Genomic DNA, 21,819 nt, shown 5'->3' on the forward strand with positions numbered 1-21,819 from the left:
GACATCAGTCTAGGAACCTGTATAGGGGGTAAAACAAAAATATCACCTCCAAAAATCTCACAGGTCAAACTCCTAAACAGATGGAAAGAGCCTTCCTTCAGAAACCCTCCCATTTTTTTTAACCTGTACAGCGTCAAGGCAATAACCTCCATCTGTCCAACGACCGCTGCAAAGGCCAGGCACTGCTACTTGACAAATATGAGGAGAGGAAGGAAATATTCAATTATTTTTCCGCATATTTCAGTGGACACATTGATATATGGCGCAATCAATTTGAATACAAATGGCTCACCAATTATCCACTAGATTGCGTGTTGCACAAGTAACTCTGCACCATCTTGGTATAGACCTGTCTGCATTCTTCACAGCTTCATATTGTTTGATTCTTAGCACGGTCTCTCTTTAAATTACCACTCATTACATGTTACAGAGAGAAATTAAAGGTGGGTTTTCGCACCACTGTGCATATTCATGTTAGTAGGTGGCCTTAATTCATGCATTAATAACTTACAAATTAGGAATTTAAGTAAATCCTCAGTTCTAAGGCCCGATTTTTATTTTTAAGGAGCAGCTATGGCACATTTTCTAATTAACCCTATAAAGACTTTTAATCTGGCTCAAACCACCATTATTGTTCAGTCCTTCTAAACGTGTTTTTAGAGGAAAGATAGAGAATCATTCTTTTCTGGGCAGTATTCAACATTAAAGTGTAATTTGGAATTTAGCATCAGTGAGGTTACTTTTTTTTAACTAAGGCAAATGTAATGCCTGTCTATATATATTATGGCAACAAAGTTAGACATTTAGCTCTCTGGCAAAAAGTGGGAACTAAACTAACACTACACAAATAATTGTAAAACAGAGAATTTGATTCTTGCGCCAATCAAATCAGGAGTGGAAAACATCGAAGTGTGATTACGTTCACCTCTAGACTTTTATCATATCTCGGAGGAAAACAACCCAGACATCAGAAGTTGTGGAATGCGCGGTCTTACAAAATGTCACAGGGTGTGACCCAAAAAGAGCAAGTGAAATTCTGTTGACATGTCCATCACACACTAATCTGTGCCTCATTTTTAAATCATACATCATATGTATGCACAATTATTATGGGCTGGTACTTTTATGAAAGTATCTTTTGATAATCTCTAGCACAAAGTAGATTCTGCTCCAAAGTACACTCTCTCCTACATATTTCTTATTAAGAGGCCATGCTATCCTCAAGAAACCTAGGGAGGGAAGGATAAGTTGGAAATTCTTGCAGTTGGCATTGGTATTGGCGAAGCGGAGGGTGGCCATTGGATGGACGAGCTTGAGGACGCATACCATAGAATTGTGCCACACAGATAGAATGGGCCCAGCCCGAGAAAAGGTATATGAAAAAGACCTGCAGAGACGATAAGTTGGAGGAGGCTTTAATAGAGTGGGCAGTTCCTATGGGCAGTATGTTTCAGGATACAGGAGAGAGTGAAATGGAGAAGTAGGGGATAGATAGCTCGAAGGGAGGGGACATTCAGGAGGTACAAACAAGTGTATGTTATGGACGACGCATTGACTAACCCTGGGTGGAGTTCGCGGAGTTGCGCTACGCGAAACTCCTTGAAGTGGAAAAAAATAACTCCGCCGTGCTACGCGGAGCGCCGCAAGCAGCGGAGTGCGATAGAAAAATGCAGTTCGCGGTAATTTTCTGTGCCGGATGCTTGTCCGCTCTGTGCAATCATCGTAAACGGCACCATGCACAACGCAAGTGGGCACTGCTTTCCTTTCTGCCGCTCGAGTAGATTTTTACTCGAGTGGCGGCTTTCTCAACGCGAACGGGCAGTTTCTCAACGTGAGCGGTCGCGAGCATACGCGACCACTCGCAACAAGAAACCCGACCCCCTGCGTTGAGAAATCTCGCCGGTAGGTTTATTTTCCACGCTCGGGCTCGCCAACTTTATGTTGACGATGGCGAACGAGGAAAAATCTCGCCGGGAGGTGGATTTTCCAAAACTCTGCTACGCTAAGTGGAGTGGAGGTTTTGGGAACTCCGCAAGCTCTGTGTAATGCGGAGGGCGGAAAACTCCGCGAGCGGAGTTCACTGCCCAGGCTTAGCATTGACTATAAACTGGGCTCAGAACCAAGGTGGGATGGGAATTAAATGCAATGGGCTAGATGAGAGGGTCAATTAGAAAAAAATTTGCAGTTCCAAAGAGAACTGGAAGGCAGCTAGATGGAGGGATGTGACTACACTGTACCCAACGTTGGGACAAAGTTAGAGTTGCTTTTTCTTTCTGTACTGTGTATATGATCATACAATGCAAATGGTGGCAATAGAAACGTGATGCACAGATGGATACACTTCTTTGAACATGGTAATTCGATTAACAAAAAAATCGGTGTGAAAAGAAGCTTAATAAAAATATTGCAAAAAATTAAAACGAGTCCATGCATGAAACGTTTTTCCTCGATGAACAGGGATATGACCACAGTAGACTGAGCTATACCTATTAATTTTCACAAACGACATCATCAATGTTTACCATATAGACTTCTACCTGTTTCTAGACCAAAATCACAATCACATCTAGAGAGTTGGGTCATCTTGCTCCTCTTCAACCTCTGAAATGCATTATACTGTAGACTTGTTCATGATCCCAATGATGAACCCAATACCAGGCAGTCTTTATTAGAGGGGTTTTATAGTGGACGTATATATAACTGTTTGTTTGTTCCTTCATATTAGACTCACTTATGTTCAGCAGGTAATTTCAGAGCTTTTTCATGAACATTTTGGGTCTGGTGCAGCACACTCAGGTCATAACACAATCTCAAGCAAGATGGACAGTAGAAATTTTCAATACAGCATTAGCTTTGAGACAAAAAGCTATATTCCAGGTAATAAATCTTTATCATACAAGCGAAGCCTTGTAAGTCACTCTGACATGTCCTTCCTTTTCATTCACTATGTCTGCACAAGCCTATTCCCTAATAAAAACTTACATATATAGACTTTACTGAGATCGTGCGCATATGCTGCCACGTTTCTCCCAAAATACGGACACCGCAAGTATGCTACCAGGTCATGCCAAAAAAGTACTTATTCGGTCCAACCCAGACGACATCCCTGACTAAATTATTGCCCCCCTATGGACAACTCTTCAGGGAACTGGTAAAACACATAACCGCTGACCGTTATTCCATATAGATGGCTTTAGTGTTTCAATATTAATGACAGTCTACCCTGTTCTGTATTTAATTTATTTGACAGTGTGAGCATACCGAGGCTCTGATATGTATGGTATTACACCAGACGATGTAATGTATATGTCCTACATTATACATCATATGTTCTTGGTAAAACCGTAGCTACAATATACTGCAACGGTCAGTCCACAACAACACGTTTATTACTGTATGTGTATACAGTGGCCATGACATCTAGCCATGCCTCCAACTGCCTAGAGACTGTATGTACTGCCTTACTATGTCTTATTTCAGCAACTATGTGCAGTGACATCTACTATTTATATGGCTGTGCTTTAATAGAGGCTTATGTCAAAGTTTTAAGTACCTATAAGAAATAGGTCACTGTGATTTTGTCAGCTAAAGTTCAAATAGTGGATGAAATGAAAGAAATCACAGATTTGCTTTTCAACTACATTATTATGAAAAATCAAACAGAACAACAGAAAACAAGATTACTGGGTCTATACGTTTTTATGGATCGTCAATTATGCTCAGCTTGGTGTATATCTGCTCAGTTCTTTGGTGTGTTTGATGCAGTGGGGTTGGCACACATTCTCTCTTGTTTAGATAGGTGATTTATGTTGTTGTCATGGCATATAAAGTTATTTACATGTACAAAGAGCAAACCACCTCCCCTCCCCTCAAACAAGAAGTGCCACACATGAAAATGTTTTGTAATATGCAAAATTTATTAAGCAACAGTGGGACAACTCTCACAACTCCATATCAAAGAAAAATAGGGCAATCCGTTTTTAATCATGTACTGTAGTCGTCAAAGATTGTGGCACAAGCCACGAGTGAAATTTTGATAGTCACGCTGGTCGACCCTAGCACAGAAGAGGAAGATAAAATCATCCTCACAATGCATACCCAGGCCCACCTTGTTTAATAGAAAAGGCAAACTCTTTAAATGCCGGCTGTAAGTATGTGACCACATACAGCAGTGCAAAGCACTTGAGAAGAGCTTTCTTCATGGGTTCAGTCAAGGTAAAACTGCCATAGTCCCCGCATGATGGCACATCAAGTAGAAAATCTAAATCTGTCATAATAAACGTTGAAGAATGCCAAAAAGAACAGTACCAAAAAGTGTATTTCATTTATAAACAAATGCAATCACTCCCCAACCCCCTTTCAATAAATACCACAGTGCCTTTTTCAGTCAAATGCATTGCCATGCTACTCCACAAAACTATTTTTTATTCTACATTAAATAACAAGCTCGAGCAAACAAAAAACAGTAACAAGAAGAGTACATACAGAGGATGGAGAAGTAAAGGAGGGAAACATTTTATGTCAAAACAACATTTAAAGGCTGACGTGATTCAAGACAGGAATCGTGCTCATGTAGCTCACTCCACCCGCTTCCTCTTCTCCTATTGCATCAAAAGCTTATCATTATTTTTTTAAGTGGGTCATGACTTTTTAGAGCCTTTTGCATTAACATGTTAAAGCTTGTTTTAACTGATAGCAAAAGAAATTACAAATCTCTAGTCACTACAGAACTCAAGTCATCATTCAGGGAGTTGGCTCTAAAATTCAGTGCAATATGTTGCTTTGAAAAAAATCATGTTTTCATGTCGTGCTGTTGGATGTCTACCAAACGACTAAAACACAGTACACAACTCACAATCCTCATGTGGCTTCACCTTATGCGTTACACTTCACCTTTCAGCACAGATTACCATCCCTTTTGGAAAATATTTTAATTTTAGTACAGAACTTTGACTTTCTCTTTCTTTCATTCACATACAGCTCACATCTAATACTGCTCAGGTTTTCAAAATATTCAGAAAAGTATACATGAACCAAGACAAACTTTCCAATGACCACCTCGTCTGCCAACATTCATGAAGCCACAACAGCACAAAGACTATCTCTTTAATTATCACCTCGCTACCCACCTGCTCAGTGTACAGCAAAACCTTAAGCAAGCTTTCACCATTCATCTCCAAGAGTACTTCAACCAGCAGCTACTCAAGACTACCATCTTGGTTCTGCTACTGCAGAACTCAAATAGTAACTTTAAAAGTAGACGTTAAAACCATAAGATTAAATGACAATTGAGACCCATGCCTCCAAAAGCTTCAATGCGTATTCACTAGGCTCCAATATTAACCATATTCTCCACCTCTCATACAGATTTCAGTTTAAACAAATACATTCTTCCAAGTTTTTTTCACATCATAGTCACCTGCGATACCCCTAAATTCCAGCCTGTACATGGGCCCCATGCTTGCCAATTTAGACATCCTCCACTAATTTGATGCTGACACAGACATGGCCCTCAAAGTGCCATCAACTAACAACATCCAGTACTTCAGATCTTACATAAACGCTACCCAGACCTTGAAGACCACTGTTCATCTTAAGTTCAATTGGACTAAAATGGAGTTTGTGCTCATTGATGAAGGGAAGCTACAGTCTAAACGTAAGAAAGACTGTCCAACGTGAACTGTAATGGCTTCTATATCTCAGCTTCACCTACTGCACCAACTCATTTGGCTTCCACATAGACAGCAACCTCTTTTAGGGACAAGTGAAAATTAAATCTGAAACATCTTGGTGTAAATAGAACAATGGAATCAAACCACTCTTGCTTCCAAATAATTCTCACTTCATTGCTCAAACCTCATCCTGCCCCACATAAATGAGGGCAATAATAGGGTCAATTATAATAAATGCAAGACAGGTTTGGGGCAAGAAAAATATGAAATGGCAGCTTGAAGGCTGTGGAAAGGGCAAAAACTGATCAGAGATCCAACAAATACAAGAGACTTCGCTGTAAAGACAGCACAACAGTGGAGCATTTACGGGCAAAAAAGTACATGAAAAAGTATTGTGTGCTACTTTTATCCATATTAAGGAAAAATCATTAGCTATTATGAAGTCACTGCATCTGTCTCCTAGCGCTGATCAATTCCTTTGTAATACAATGCCTCTTGTAAAAAATTTTTTTTTTTAAAAGCTGCGGACTTCCTCAGGTAACACTGAAACCAGGTGTTCACCAATGCATTGCAATCTTGATACAGAATTTAATCAAATTGAACAACTAACTCTAAAGTTATTGGCCCACCACCACAAAGGTCAGGAACAAGCCTTGTAAACTATGATGACCAATGGGCATCTAGGAATTACATTTTTGAAATCCAGAGCAGGCTTTTTTCGCGATCCCAAATAGGCCTGTGTGAATAGAATGATTTTAGAATTATGGACCTGGAACCAGAAGAGGAAGCATCCAATATGAGACACCCCTAAAAAAGACAAAGCAGATGAATGCTACTTACTAGCTTATATGAAGAAAAAAAAAAGATTTTTGGCTGATGCGTAGAAGAAAGTAAACTTAGAAAATGTTTAAGCTGGGACACAGCAGATTGTAGCACTTGTTGATTGCGTTAACGATGCCATATAAATTGCGATAACGTGCTCAAAGCACAGGTGTATCTCGTTCCTGAGTCTCACGATGGGTACTTCAATAGCATGCAAAATTGATAATGGCCTCGTGCCTTGAGACACAGGAGGCGGGCATCAAACAGAGACACCCTGGCATTGGGTTTTCCTGTCTTCAAACCTGTCTGCTAGAATAGGCAGCAGGACCAAGAATAGCTCTTTCAACATACAAAACCAGTACTAATGCTGATTATGCAGCGTGACTGTTACTTACAGAGAAAAGCTACACTGATCAGTAAGGTACAGCATGACCCCTATGAATAAAAAACAAGTACATTTTTAGGGACAAACCTATTTAAAAGTTTTAAAAAATGGCTATTCTTTGCGGTGACAGTTGGTGGTAGGGGCAGATTGAACTTAAACTGTGACTGCAATCACACTGATGGCAGAAGTGTTTATAGTGCAGAGCATGAAACTGCATAATATAACCCTGCCTATAAGGAACTGTCATACACCTGCTTACCAAAGTGCTTTTCTATGCCATATAGCTAAAACAATTTCAACACAGCCTCAAACTGAAACGAAAATCTGGTTAAACACTTTCACCATGACATCTGGTAGAGAGGTTAGATCTTCAGAGAAAAGTTGATCAGAAAGTAGTAAGGAAAAATGATCAACCTTTCAGGCAGCTCACAAAGATCTTTGTTTTTAGTTCCTGGGTCTGAGCCACTGTTGGTTAAGCACTAATCTTAGTTCTCACCGCACGCTGTCTTTTCAGACTCCCTTGCATGTTGCCTTTGAATAGTGTGATGCCTTGTATTTTAAAACAAGAAACATACTTCTGCAGCACCATCAACCACAGGGATATCTCTGCTGCAGCGATCACAACCCACAGGTTGTGAGTGGGATGGTTGACACTGCTTTCATGTGAAATCATCACTCCCCCTCCATGAAAATCATCAATGCCTCTTTGAAAACATCCTTTCGGATTGCATTTCCTCATCTACTCTGAGTAACCTCGTGTCCATAAGACTGAAGATGATCTGTTATGGTCTCGGGGAGCCCATCCATTCTGAACTAACTAAAAAGAAACACTGAAACAGCATTGACATTGAGACAGATAGTCATTCCTTAGTATCAAAGGAAAGAGATCCACTACACCATCAAACATGAATGTGCACATCACGGGCTGTCAAATGTCCCAAATTTCTCCTGCTGTCTTCAACAAAAGGACGTCTCTGTCAAAAGCACCAGAATAATGAAACATCGTTTTGCATTGTTTCTTATGGAATGAGCAGCGGTTTAGGGATGGCTCTCTATAATATAGTGTTGCAGGACCCTGTAACTAAAGGAAACTAAAACAATGACTTGAACCACCTGTGCATAAACATTGCAAAATCACATCGTCACTTTTTATCCGCTTCCATGTTCCACTTTCCATTGCCATTTTGAAAACACAGTATTAGCCAACATAAGACAACAATGAAATCAATATTTACTTTTTCAACGCAATGCGTTTTAAAATCAAGTAGAGCTGCCATTTTGTTTGCTCATCTCTGCAGTGTCTACAAATTAAACGCTGGCTTGCAGACAGAAGCCTATTGCCTGCAGCATCCAGCCGTTCGCACGCAAGAGAACTCTACTGTCTTCAAGTAATAACATTTGTTATTGTCGCTGTGGTTGCCGTTGATTTTTGTGATACAAGATAACCAGATCAGAAAAACACAGCCTTTCGCTGCTTTATCAAAGTGAACAGACTGACAAAGTGGTCTACTTGTAAATGGCAGGTTTCATTTTTTTAAATTTGTTTCCAAGACATTGCAGCAAATACAGCAGAACCACCAGTACAAGTTAAAAGACACACTCCCTCCGTAACACTGAAAGGCGCACTCTGTGCATTCGCTTCTGCTCAACACCACTGGATATATATATATATATATATATATATATATATATATATATATTCACTGAAAAAACCATAGGTTTCAGGGGTGTTATAGTTAGCTGGACTTTTCACTTGTACAAAACCATTGAAATTCCCCCGTTATAGTTAGTTCAGCTAACTATAACTCGCGCGCCCGCAATGCACTGCTGATGACGTCACATATTACATCACTCATGACATGGTCAGTGACATCACTCATGACATCACTGATGACATCTCAAATGACATCACTGATGACATCACTGATGACATCATCCAGTGAATGTGTGTTATTCTGAAAATTAAATATGTTTTATATATGTATATCTCAAGGTCGATGGAAGAATAAATGGGTATATAAGTGTCTAAATGGATGATTTGTTTTTGAAAAATTGATTGTGTAACTGACTGATTAAGTGTATCATAGTGAATACATGGCTTAGTGAGTAATGTTTAAATATGTAAATATCTGTATCAGTCTCTCACTTTGTGTATAAGTGGCTGCATGGGTTGGTGAGTAGCTACATGGGTGTCTATATAGGTTATTAGTTGGTTTTTTGAGTATCAGTCTGAGTGTCTGCATGGTTCGGTGGGGGTATTACGTAGTGCATAGGTGCATGAATGAGTGACTCACTGTTTGTATGTGTTGAACACAGTATGTGTGCAGGACTGTATGGGTGGATGAGTGTGTGTATGGGTGTGTTAGTGAGTGAATGACTGTCTCGTCTTTATGAGTAACTACATATGTTTTAAACTAGTATATGTGACTATTGGTGTATATATGTGAGTATATGTGAGAGTGAGAGATTGAAAGAGTTCCTGTATGAATAAGTATGTGTTTCTATAAGTGATTGTTTAAAAGACTAAGTATGTGTAAGTTTCCGTAGAAGTAAGTGTGGTGGTGTGTGTATAACTGTATATGCAAGTAAATGTATGTTTGATTCTTTATTAGCATGAGTGACTATGTGTGTGAGTAACTCTATTGATGAGTGGCATTGTGTAACAGGATGTATAGGTGTATGAGTACATATGATGAGTGAGTACATGTATGGGTGCCTGTATTGGACTGTTGGTGAATGAGTGGATGTGTATGTGGATCTTAGAATTACTGAAGAGGTTGTTGTAACTGGTATTGGTATGTCCATTGTTTTGAAAATTTTAGTCTCTATTTTTGAATGTGTGTATCAAAGGTTATATTAGGGTGAGAGGAGGTCTGCCACTCTATCACAAGGATGATGTCATCAGTGATGTCATCAGTGATGTCATTTGAGATGTCATCAGTGATGTCATGAGTGATGTCACTGACCATGTCATGAGTGATGTAATATGTGACGTCATCAGCAGTGCATTGCGGGCGCGCGAGTTATAGTTAGCTGAACTAACTATAACGGGGGAATTTCAATGGTTTTGTACAAGTGAAAAGTCCAGCTAACTATAACACCCCTGAAACCTATGGTTTTTTCAGTGAATTTCTGAGGTTTTTTAAATGCTAATTCCTAACTATAACGTGCCTGAAACCTATGGTTTTTTCTGTTAATTTCAAAGGTTTTTTAAATGCTAATTTCTAACTATGCCTACAGAGATAGGACATGTGAAGAAAGAAGAAAAAATGCACAGAAAGAAACAAAAGAAGTGCAGAAAGAAGCAACAGAAGTCCTCAAATACGAAGATAAGTGCAGGAAGAAGGATAACGTGCAGAAAGAACAAAAAGAAGAGCAGAAAGAAGCCTTGTTGCAAAATCATCCTGTACCCTCAACTTTTTCAGACGGATACTGGTGGTAACTGAGTCTGACTAACCAGTCCTAGAGCCAGTGCTATGTTAAAAGACACTTAGAATACAGTGAAAACACCTACATACACTAGGGAACATTATGCGTTGGGGTCCCCCTGTGATTAGCCATACCTCCTCTATAAGCCCCTAGTATATAATAGGGCATGGGGATTAAAACTACCTCTTAAAACAGGCCACAGGGCGTTTTTGCACACGTTAACTCAGGCCCCGTCCCCTCCTTTCACCATTGTGTAAACACGCCCTGTGTCCGTTTTTAGTTGGGAGATTAAGTTCATTTGAGTCCTGAGGGTCCCTAGGGTCCAACTAGCCCACTAGGTACCTCCAGTAAGTGCCACAGAGCTGCGTTGCAGAGAGGTGTAAAAAGTGGCACGGCCTGGACCACCTCTCTGCAATGCAGCTCAGTGGCGCTTACTGGAAGCACTTGGTGGGCTAGTTAGCCCCCAGGGGCCCTCAGTATTGAAGGGAAATTATATCCCCAATTTAAAACGTGCCATGGTGCGTGTTTGCACACGTCACCTCAGGCCCCGTCCCCTCCCTTCACCACTGTGTAAACGCGCCCTGTGGCTGTTCTAAGTTGAGAGATTAAGTCCCCTTGAATCCTAAGGGTCCCTAGGGTCACACTAGACCACTAGGTACCTCCAGTAAGCGCCACAGAGCTGCGTTGCAGAGAGGTGTAAAAAGGGGCTTGGCCTCAGAACACCTGTCTGCAGCGCAGCTCCCTGGCGCATACTGGAGATGCCTGTTGGGGGCGCGTTTGCAGAGTGCTGCATGGAGGGGGCATGGCCTCCGGCACGATGCCAGTCTTTTATTTATTTTATTTTTTTAAGAAGGGGGGCTGTGTGGTTCCCCTTCTTATTCTAATTTATTGGCCCTGATGACCCCATCCCCCAGGGCCTGTCTCCTAATTATATTTTTTTGACCCCAATCTCCAGGGCCGGCCACTGTTTTTTATTATTTTTAAAAAATATATATTTATAGACACACCTAGGACATGCTGGACAAACCGTACGTACCTATCACCATGACGATTTGCGTGATATTCATTAAAAGGCGACTATGCATGCAATTAATCCACGTGGAATGTATTTACACCACTAGTGAAGCTCTGACATGTCTGATGCTCTACCGTGCCTAATCCCGGTAGACACCCTTGTCGTTTATTTATACAAACATGGGTAGCTATTGACGGGCACATTTAATACACATGCACACCAAGCCATTCAAAGGGGATTCGACAAAAATTCGACCAAAACTATGCAAGAAACCCCCCTCACAGTTAATAAAACACACATCCACTGCCGGATGTGTAATACTTTTTATTTTACTCTCTGGAAAGGGGACGAACATCACTTGCGAGTCACAGCGCGCTCCTGACAGAGCCCAATGCTGTGTTACACCCACCATTGCCTGCCGAGTGCCACACACCTCTGTATTGTATTCCACTAGCTAGTGCATATGCTATGACACTCTCTAGCCCATGTGCACTGTAACACCACCCCGTGAAAATGTCATGCCACACTTGTCTTCGCACGGGTTATATTGCCCCATCTAACGTGCCTTCCTCGATGCCTATGTTATAACGCACAGTGCTATGCCATACATATTACAATTTGGGATCCATATCTTTGTCACAGTGCATATGCAACGTTACACTCCCCAGCACATATTTTATATTACAACTTTAGAGACTAGTTAGGTTACACAACACTGCCCTGTGCATATTACACTCCAAGGCGCATATCGCATAGCACGCGCTAGTGCCTGTGCTATCTCGCGCTCTCCAATGAATCTGTCATTGCGCACAATGTATTGCATATTATATTTCACGCCTGGTTCATCTTATATCACACTTTTTGGTGCATAGTTTATACCATACACTATATCTAGTTTTCATTTTCAATCGTGCTCTCAGGACTATGTTCTATATAACACTGTGTTCACCTACCCTTTTCACGGGCATTACATTTTGCGATAGGGGGTGGAGGGTCAGGGGGTGTTTTTGCCAAGTGAGCCCGGAGTCACAGTCACTAACGTCTTCTTCTTCCTGAATAAAAGTGAGATTATGCTGCATACTTGTTCATATTTTAAGTAGTTTGCACAGACAAAATGTTTTAAAAACAATAAAGTTTCTAATACCCGCCTTCTCTGAACAGTTAGCTTGCTGCCCCATCCCCCTCCTCCCTATCCTCTGTTGTGTGAATCCATGGACTAGCCTCCTCCCTCCTGCCATGCATGGTCTGATGTGCTGCCACTGCCCTCAATTTAGTATGATGTACCAGTCCACTCCTCCTGCCCTCCATTGCCCAATTATATGCCCCATCATTGACCTCCTGCTTAAACTCTGTGCTTAGCTTGCTGCCCCTATTCTCCTTCCCCCTGCCCTCCGATGTCTTTGTGCATGCCCCTGCTCCATCCTTTTTGCCCACCATGTCCCATGGACCTGCCACTCCTATCTACTCTGAGTGTTCTGTTGAGCTGCCACTCCCCTCCCACCTGCCTAGCATTGTCAGATGACTGTAACCTGTCCCTGCCACCTCCACCCTGCCTGTCCACATGCCATGCCTCTATCCTCTTCCTCCTGTCCTACATGGTCCATTGTACTGCCACACCCTTCTGCCCTCCCTGGTCTGTTGTGCTGCAACTGCTCCTCCTGCCTGCCCCGTGTGGTCTGTTGTGAGGCCCCTTCCCCTGAACTTTCTTGTCTGTGCACAGGTCCTGACCCTCCCTTCTATCCTCCATCGTCCTTTGTGCATGCCCCTGCACCCTCCTTCTTGCCCATCATAGCCATTGTGCTGCCACTAACCCTCCCACTTGCCATGCATGGTCTTCTGTGCTGCCATGGCCCCTCCCACCTTCCCTGTGTGGTCAGTTAGCTGCCCCTGACCCCCTCCCACCTTCCCTCCATGGTCTGTGTGTATGCCATCACAGTCTCACTGTTGCTCTTCATGTTGTGTCTTGCTTCTAGTGCCCATCCTGCCTGACCTCCATGGCCATCTTGCTGCTCCTGCCCTGCCCCCTTGCCCCCAGCCCTCTGTTTACATGTGCAGACCCCTACTCCCTCCCTCCTGGCTTGTCTGTTCCATTGTAATGCCCCTGATCCGTCCCTCCTGCCCTTTATGGTCTGTTATGCTGCAGCCTTCTCTCCTGTCTGTCCATTATGGTCAGCTAGCTACCATTGCCTCTTGCCCCTCTGTTCTCTGTTGTCCATGTGCATGGTCCTGTCCCCTCCGTCTTGCTTTCTATGGATTGTTGTGCTGCACTCCCGTCCTGCATGCCCTGTGTGGTGTATTGTGCTGCTGCAAACCCTGATGCCTGCCCTGCAGGGTCAGTTTGGTGCACCTCTCCATGTCTCTCCTGTCCTCTGTTATCCAAGTCCATGTCCCTATCCCATTTCCTTCCATGATCCAATGTACCATACTTGCGAACATTTTGAACTTGGTAAGAGGGAGATTTTGAAAAAAAACTGGGGTATTGATTTTCCCCTTTGAGTTACATTGAAAAAGAGGATATTGTAGACAGGAGACAGATCAAATAAAGCCCATTTGAGCTTAAAAACATTGGACGTTTCCTGGCTGAATCGGGTCTGTTGGCATGTATGGTTGTACTACCATTGCCTCTTCCTTCTGCCCACAATGGTCTATTACATTGCCACAGCCTTGAAGGAGGGTAGATTTTGTATCACAGGGGGCCCCTGGCCCGTTCTGTCCACACCTGAAGTATGAGACCCTTGTCCTTGCCCTGCCAGCCGCATTTGTAGGCCGTATTAAATTGACCAGCGGGTCCTGTGTTGCTATATAATTATCCTGAGACATCCTTACCACTCAGCCAGCATAAAACCCCTGTGTAGGCCCTTCTGTTCAATATGTAGGCCTCTTTGTTAAATTGACCATAGCTCTGCAATTTTAGTGTATAGCAGTCTGAAGGCAGGTCTGCGAGGCCTTCTGCTCCAAACTAGTAGCCCCCACCCTACCCGAGTGCTCCGTGCTCGGTATCAAAGTTCAACATCCCCCTGAAGCTGTCGACATACAGTAGGCTGCATCCTGGACTGGTACTTGCTTCCTGGGCAGGTTTCCCGCTTTTAAGGAAGTGGCAACCGCAGAGCGTCAAGTTAGGAGAACTGAGGAGATTTTATACATGAATATATTGAATTCCTGTACAATACCCATTATTTTCTGCTTGCTCTATGGAACTTACGATAAGCGATTGGCCTGAGAGACTGACCTTTTCACCCAGTCCATTGTCAGCATTAAGTGGGTAAATGACGAAATGTCTGGTAAAATCTGCAGACGAAGCTTTTGGGTAGCATACGTAGGTAGATGTAGCGTGCAAAGGAGCCCACAAAATGATATAAAAAGGGAGCACCCACAGATATCGACGGACAACCTCGCCGTCTGTATGTAGGTTAACAGGCTGTGCAGGTTTTCCCCAAGAACTGGGAGCTCTTGTCTTCCTTTGCTTAAAATGTCTTGCTCTGCTTTGCTTGAAGCATCTTATTCTATTTTACCTATATGAAATGTCATGTTATGTTTAACCATTGTTCTCTTTACTTTTGCATTTAAAAGATGTTGTATTGTAATTGCAGGAATGCTTGCTCTAAGAGTAAATGTGAGTGTCCCTAGGTAACATTTTCCTTGGTGTAACTTGTTTCTCATGATGCATTTATAGATGTGTTTTCTCTCTCTCTCTGTCAGTCCATTAATTGAGATACAGAGAATATCATGACAGCTGTATGATTATCTGGATTCTGTATTTTGTACTTTATGTCTCTATTCTGCGGTTTCTTTGAAGTTGCATCTTCTCATTAAACTGCCATTGTATTCTGCCTCCAATTCCATGTCTCATATGTCTGTTTTCTTCATTTTTGGAGCAAGCGTTCCTAGGCACCCCGGCTCAAATTAAGGTGCCCCTTTTGTCCCTGACTCACTCTCCTGCTCAGTTCTGTGGTGGCTCCCGGGGCTCTGGGGACCGCCCCTAGCTTCCTTGACCCGTAATAGATCTTCCCTCCAACAGCCTCTCTTGCAAGTCCTGTATTGTTGGTTTGTTGCCCCTGCCCCCCTTTCCACTGCCCTCCATAGTCTGTTGTGCTTCCACGGCCCTTCCTGCCTGCTCAGTGTGGTTAAATTGTTGCCTTTGCACCCTCCTACCTGCCTTCAATTTTCAGAGTCCGTGCCCCTGGCCTCTGCCTCTCAACAGTATCCTAATGAACAACTAGATTGCTAACATTCTATATTTATTACAAAAGTGTGGAACGCCTGACATCATCTTGATGTAATCAAAACTGTAATACCTAGAGCATTCCTTTAGAAATTACATATATGAGAGGGTCTTATTGGCATCAAAATTATGGTTAGTGCTCTAAAAGACTAAAATAAAGACATATTTTCTGAGTTTTCAAATAGCGACAAAGCACTTTTAAATTATTTGTTATCTTTATGTTTTTTTATCTAGTTGACAACTTGATTAAATGTTGCACTTAGGGGAGAGGATGTGGTGTTACTTCCAGAACTGCAGACTTTGCAACTGGGGAACCAGGTTGAAGTTTCTGCTTCAGCTCGACATTCTGTGATTCTGGTCAAATCACTTAGTCTCCCCATGTCTACAACCAAAATGAATTTGTTCTTGTGTGATGTAACCAATGCTCATGTAAAGCACTCCAATACCTGACAAGTCTGCACTATATAACACTGCAAAAACACATAATAATAAGTGTTTTGCACACTTCTGTCATTGGGCTATATTTGGGCTATATCTGGGTGATTTTGGGCTACATTTGGGCTCTTTTGTCTCCGGTGGCCATCTTGGGAGATTTATTTGTTATGAAGTTTCCTAATTTCCTCATGTACTGCAGTCTCCTCAGTCGGAAATGCTTTCAGTTTTTTACTTTGATTCCATCATGAAGGTATTCAGATATGTCACACATTTGCCATGAATTCTGAATGTTAGCACTCTAGTTGCTCATTAGATCACTGTAGTAAAACTACTGTTCACCATGGAAGTCTGCTCCTGGTATTAAAAGTGCATGTTTCAGTCTGCATGTCAGAATTTTTTAATGAAATAGAAGAGGATTTGAGAAGTCACTCAAAATGTGCCCTCATTTTCTTTCTTCAGCATTAATCATAATTTCTATGGCAAAATGAACCCCCTCATTGTGTTCCTTTTTAAATTAAATGTTTTAAGTGTTACCAGTTTATTCCAATCAAGATGGCTTCAGGTGTGCCATACTTTTGTCATAATGAAGACAGTAAGTGCTCTAGTTGTTTTTAAGAACATTCTTGGACATTCTGTCATTGGGCTATACTTGGGCTACATCTGGGTGATATTTGGGCTACATTTGGGCTCTTTTGTCTCTGGTGGCCATCTTGGGAGACTTATTTGTTATGAAGTTTCCTAATTTCCTCATTTACTGCAGTCTCCTCAGTAGGAAATACTTTCAGTTTTTTACTTTGATTCCATCAAGAAGGCATTTAAATGTGTCACACATTTGCCATAAAATCAGAATGTTAGCACTCTTTTTGCTCATTAGATCACTGTAGTAAAGCTACTGCTCACCAGGGAAAACTGCTGCTGGTATTGAAAGTGCATGTTTCAGTCTGCATGCCAGGATTTGAGAAGTCACTCAAAATGTGCCCTAATTTTTCTTTCTGCAGCACTAATCATACTTTTTATGGAAAAATGAACCACCTCATTTTGTTCCTTTTTAAATTAAATGTTTTAAGAGTTACCACTTTAATCCAAGCAAGATGGCTTCAGGTGTGCCATACATTTATCATAAGTAGGACGGTTAGCTCTCTAGTAGTTCTTTGGAACACTCTGGAAAGCTGCAGTAGAACACAAAGGAATCAACTGACAGTCTCTGCCCTTGTTGGATGTACATGTTTTACTGAGAATGTCAGACTTCATTCTCACATGACTGAGAAAGATAATGTGAATTTACAGAAAATAAGCTCTCAGTTTAGCTTATAGATCACCTTCCAAACCTCTGTGGTAAAAGCATGAGAACATATTTTTCTCTCAATCATGATATCCCAGCAGAAGGCTTTTTCACATGGTGAAATCACCTTAGAACATACCACAATTCCTAAAATGAGTATGGTACCATCAACAAATGATTTATAATGTAACTAAAGTCTTAAAATCTTCTATTAACTGCAATGCTTTTTAATGAGGTGCTATCATGTATATTGGTCCCAAGATGGCTGCCAACACTTCTTGGATGAAGTGCTGACAGCCAATCAGATCTCAGGATGAGATGTGTGGTTAGGCTCCGCCCACATATATATATTGATTTAAATGCTATTTTCTCAGGAACTACTGAACAGATTTACACCAGACCTACAAAAGGCACTTCCTTGACCTGAGGACTACCTCTCTGCCAAATTTCAAGTAACTCTGTTCAGCCGTTCGGGCTGTAGCTGTGTCTAAAGGTCCTATGGAAAAATGCATGGGAAAAACACGTTTTGGGACCCCCCTTTTTTCTCAGCCCCCGCTTGACGAATCCCCCCGAGACTTTCAGGGTAGGAGCGGAGCGTAGCGCCCCACCTATTTTGAAAAATTCGCGAGGATTCGTCGACCGGCGCCAAAGTTATTCAAAATAGAATGTTGCGGATTTCCTATGGAAACAGGGTCCTAACTATAACTATCTACTGGCGACCGCCAGTAGATAATATATATATATATATATATAAAAACAGAGTTCACTTTTGTTGCCTTCTAGGCACCAAATAACATTTCCAGTTTTAAGACCAGCCCTTCTGCCCCTCCCTTCTCCGTCGTCATCTGCATGTCCATTGCATTAGGTATGGATGGACGTCGTAGTCTTGGCTGCGGCCTTGCGGGAGGGGTACGTGTAAACAGGACGGCGCGCGACGGTGAGCGCGTGCTTCACTTCAGACGCTGAGTCACATTGGCCAGTGCAACAGCAAAGGCCTGCACAGCAGAGAAGGGGTACTGGAAGTCCAGAATGTAAGCGTTGCCGTCAATTCGCCCAAACTGCATCACCTGCGCGGAAGAGGTAGGCAAGAGTTAATAAAAAAGTAACTACCTTCAACAAATCTCCACAAACAAGTCTAACACATATACGGTGATCGCTAGTACTTTGTTGCCCACAAATCCAACAATTATGTAGATGTCTGGTATTGTATCATTATGAACACATGTGTACACTTTGCTCTAGTATAAGCATATAACCTGTATATGTTTTTTTCCTTCCATTTGCAAAAATCTTTATAAATCTGTGATAGTTATATTGCTGGTTCAAGTCTTTGCTATCAATATGACACGTTTAATTTATATTTTGATGTCCTATTATGTCCTTTAATCACATTCATTTTCTCCATTTTGCTCCTACAGTCTGATATTTTTCCAAACAATGGCAGGTATGTTAGCCCCACGTCTTTTTCATTATACTTTCAGACCTCTGCTAAATTGTTTCTTCTTTCTGAATAATGTATAAAAAAAATTGGCAAACAGATTAAGCTCATGGCAGGCAATGACTTTATGTGGACTTTAACATTTGTCCATAACTAAACTCTGGCAACAGTATAAATTCAGACAGATTTCGAAAACATTCATCCAATGTTCGAAAGAATCATGGAGGAATATCTCCATTATGATCCACAAATGTTTGAAACAGTATGATATACTGCTAATAATTCATATTGAATGATAAAAGTTTACATACATAGAATAAGAAAACCTCCTATTGCTCTTCAACACATTTGTACAAAATATTTTTAAAAAAAACTAAAATCATTTAAAAACTCGAAATCATTGTAAGATTCATAGCGTTTCCTAATTAAAAGTGCAGTCCTAATGAAGTTAAGCACAGCGCTGCAAATAGCAGCAGTAGACAATGACCACAAATAGTTAAAACCCTCCTGATAAGAACAGGGTCGAATTTCCTTTAAGGCGGGCTTGATAAAGCGTCCCCTTGGGTCCTTATAAAGTGTGCAAAACAACATAAAGTGCATTGTGCTCTGATGGGCTAAATTATTACAGGGACAGGGGGTAAGTCTCTCACACTAACCTGCCTGTTTAGGAAAAGCCACAAGAAAGTGCAGTGTGCATAGACGGAATCTAGTCATAAGGCAACATGATTGAACATGAATGGTAAAAGACAAGTAAAATTGCGGTTGACTCAGAGATGAACAATCTGGTATTACATAATCCTGGTTAGACATACTTAAATCAGTGCGAAATGCGTTTTTTTATAACCTGTTTCATGTTCGACTGGATACCATCGGGGTTATCATAATAATTTTCCAAGCCTATTTTATAAAAAAGTATCTTTAACATAACGAAGCCAGGGGAGTGACATTGCGTTATCAAGAGTCATGCAATCTCTGAGGATACTCCTCAAGAATAATAAATCCTCTGAAGTCTAGATTATCCCCCATAAAATCAATGGGCAATATTTATGCTATCTATTACATAATCCAGGCCCACTTCGGAATGACAAAAAAGTGTTGAAGAGCTACTAGGGATCATCAACAGTCTTTTTAAAAATGTGTTCTCTAAAATCTGAATCTGGGAGCTTTTATGATAGCCCCATACTCCTAATAATTAATTTTGTGCAAATTGAATACTACGCATTCCTTTTCAAGAAGCCGAATAAGTAAGCAGAAAACTGCGCTGGAGACTAAGAAAAAGCAGAAAGCAAAATGAAAAACCAGAACTGAATCCTCTCCAAGGCAGGAGTGCAGTAGGGGTGTATATAATTCGAGGAACTGTGATAAAATCAGAAAGCCGGATCGGTTTCAGTATTCTGAAATACATTCTTCCCGTGCTTTACAGAACTTCGGGGACAGCAAAAGGACAGAAAATAGTGGACAGACTGAGTATTGCAGAAAGGACAAGTACATCAACCAGAAAAGCGAGTCAATGGGTGAAGTTGAACTAATCATAAAGAAGGAAGAGAAAGGTTTGGACTCAATTATTTTAAGAAAAAGAAAGTAGTTAATTTAGAGAAAAAGCAGGCCCTGCAAACTGAGGATACTTTTGACTGTACTGATACTTTGGGCAGTACAGCTTCTGGACAGCACAGCAGAAGTGACAATAGTTTGCAAGACTCTCAAGGAGCATCTGGTGAGGACTCCGACTGAGGAATGCATACATTTCGAGACACCATATGGACATGAATCCCTTACAGACAGGGTTTATGATGTAGAGATACAAACCGTGTGTGATATATGTCTCAAAATCATAGCTGTATTTTGGTCTCTTTTGCTGGATGCGTATGAACTCATCCTTACAGAGGATGTTTGGCCTTTGGTTTTAACAAGCAGTGCTGTTTACGGTGAGGAGGTAATAATGCAACCATTTTCATCCTAGGAACCTAACGAATTCAGGGAAAAATATGGGCGTAAATGGGTCCTACAGCTGGCTTCTGCGTAGCATGGAAACCAAGCAAAGTGGGACAAAGAGTCTGTTCCATAAAAGATTCTATTAAGGTGTAAATCCAAGTTCGGACTCAATATCCCATAAAATCAGAAGCTAAGCAAAATATAGAAGCTATTTTAGATTAACTACATTATCAGGGCATAAATGTGCCTCGTCATTCTCCCATGAACACGCCCCTTTTTCCGTTGTTAAAACCTGATAATTCTTGGAATAGTTTTAGATTATAGGAATTTAAATGCACATACACACAATGCTTGCAGCACTGGATTAATGAGGAATCTATTCAGGGAAACATATAAAACCAAATTAGATATGTCGAATGAATTTTTTTAAACTAAAATATATAATATATGGAATCCTGTAATCCCTGTATAAACGCCTATTGCAAATTTCTTTATAATCGGCGACTTGTAACACACCCATGCAACAAATGTCGTCTCAACTGGAAAACTCTTAAAACAGGACAATGAAAACAGTGGTATAAATCACAATAGGGACGGGGAACAAAAGAGGGGAGACCATAACGAGAAAGGTAGGGTGAAAGAAATAAACTATAATTTTTGTAAGTAGTTAAGTCGCACTACAGTACACATAAATATACAATGACCATAACACACAAAGTGGGCACTGGGCGTGCTAGTGAAGTTGGGCAGCAGTGTGACACAGGGGTGCGGAGAACAGCGTGAACGGCAATAATAAGTAAGGATAAGGTGGTCGAAATTACATATATACATATATATATATATACATATTATCTACTGGCGGTCGCCAGTTGATAGTTATAGTTAGGACCGTGTTTCCATAGGAAATCCGCAACATTCTATTTGGAATAACTTTGGCGCCGGTCGACGAATCCCCGCGAAATTTTCAAAACTAATGGGGCGCTACGCTCCGCTCCTACCCTGAAAGTCTCGGGGGGATTCGTCAAGCGGGGGCTGAGAAAAAAGGGGGGTCCCAAAACGCGTTTTCCCCATGCATTTTCCCATAGGACCTTTAGTCCGAGCTACAGCCCGAACGGCTGAACATAATTACTTGAAATTTGGCAGAGAGGTAGTCCTCAGGTCAAGGATGTGCCTTTTGTAGGTCTGGT

This window comes from Triturus cristatus, chromosome 6 (assembly GCF_964204655.1).
Source record: "Triturus cristatus chromosome 6, aTriCri1.1, whole genome shotgun sequence".
NCBI classification, from domain to species: domain Eukaryota; kingdom Metazoa; phylum Chordata; class Amphibia; order Caudata; family Salamandridae; genus Triturus; species Triturus cristatus.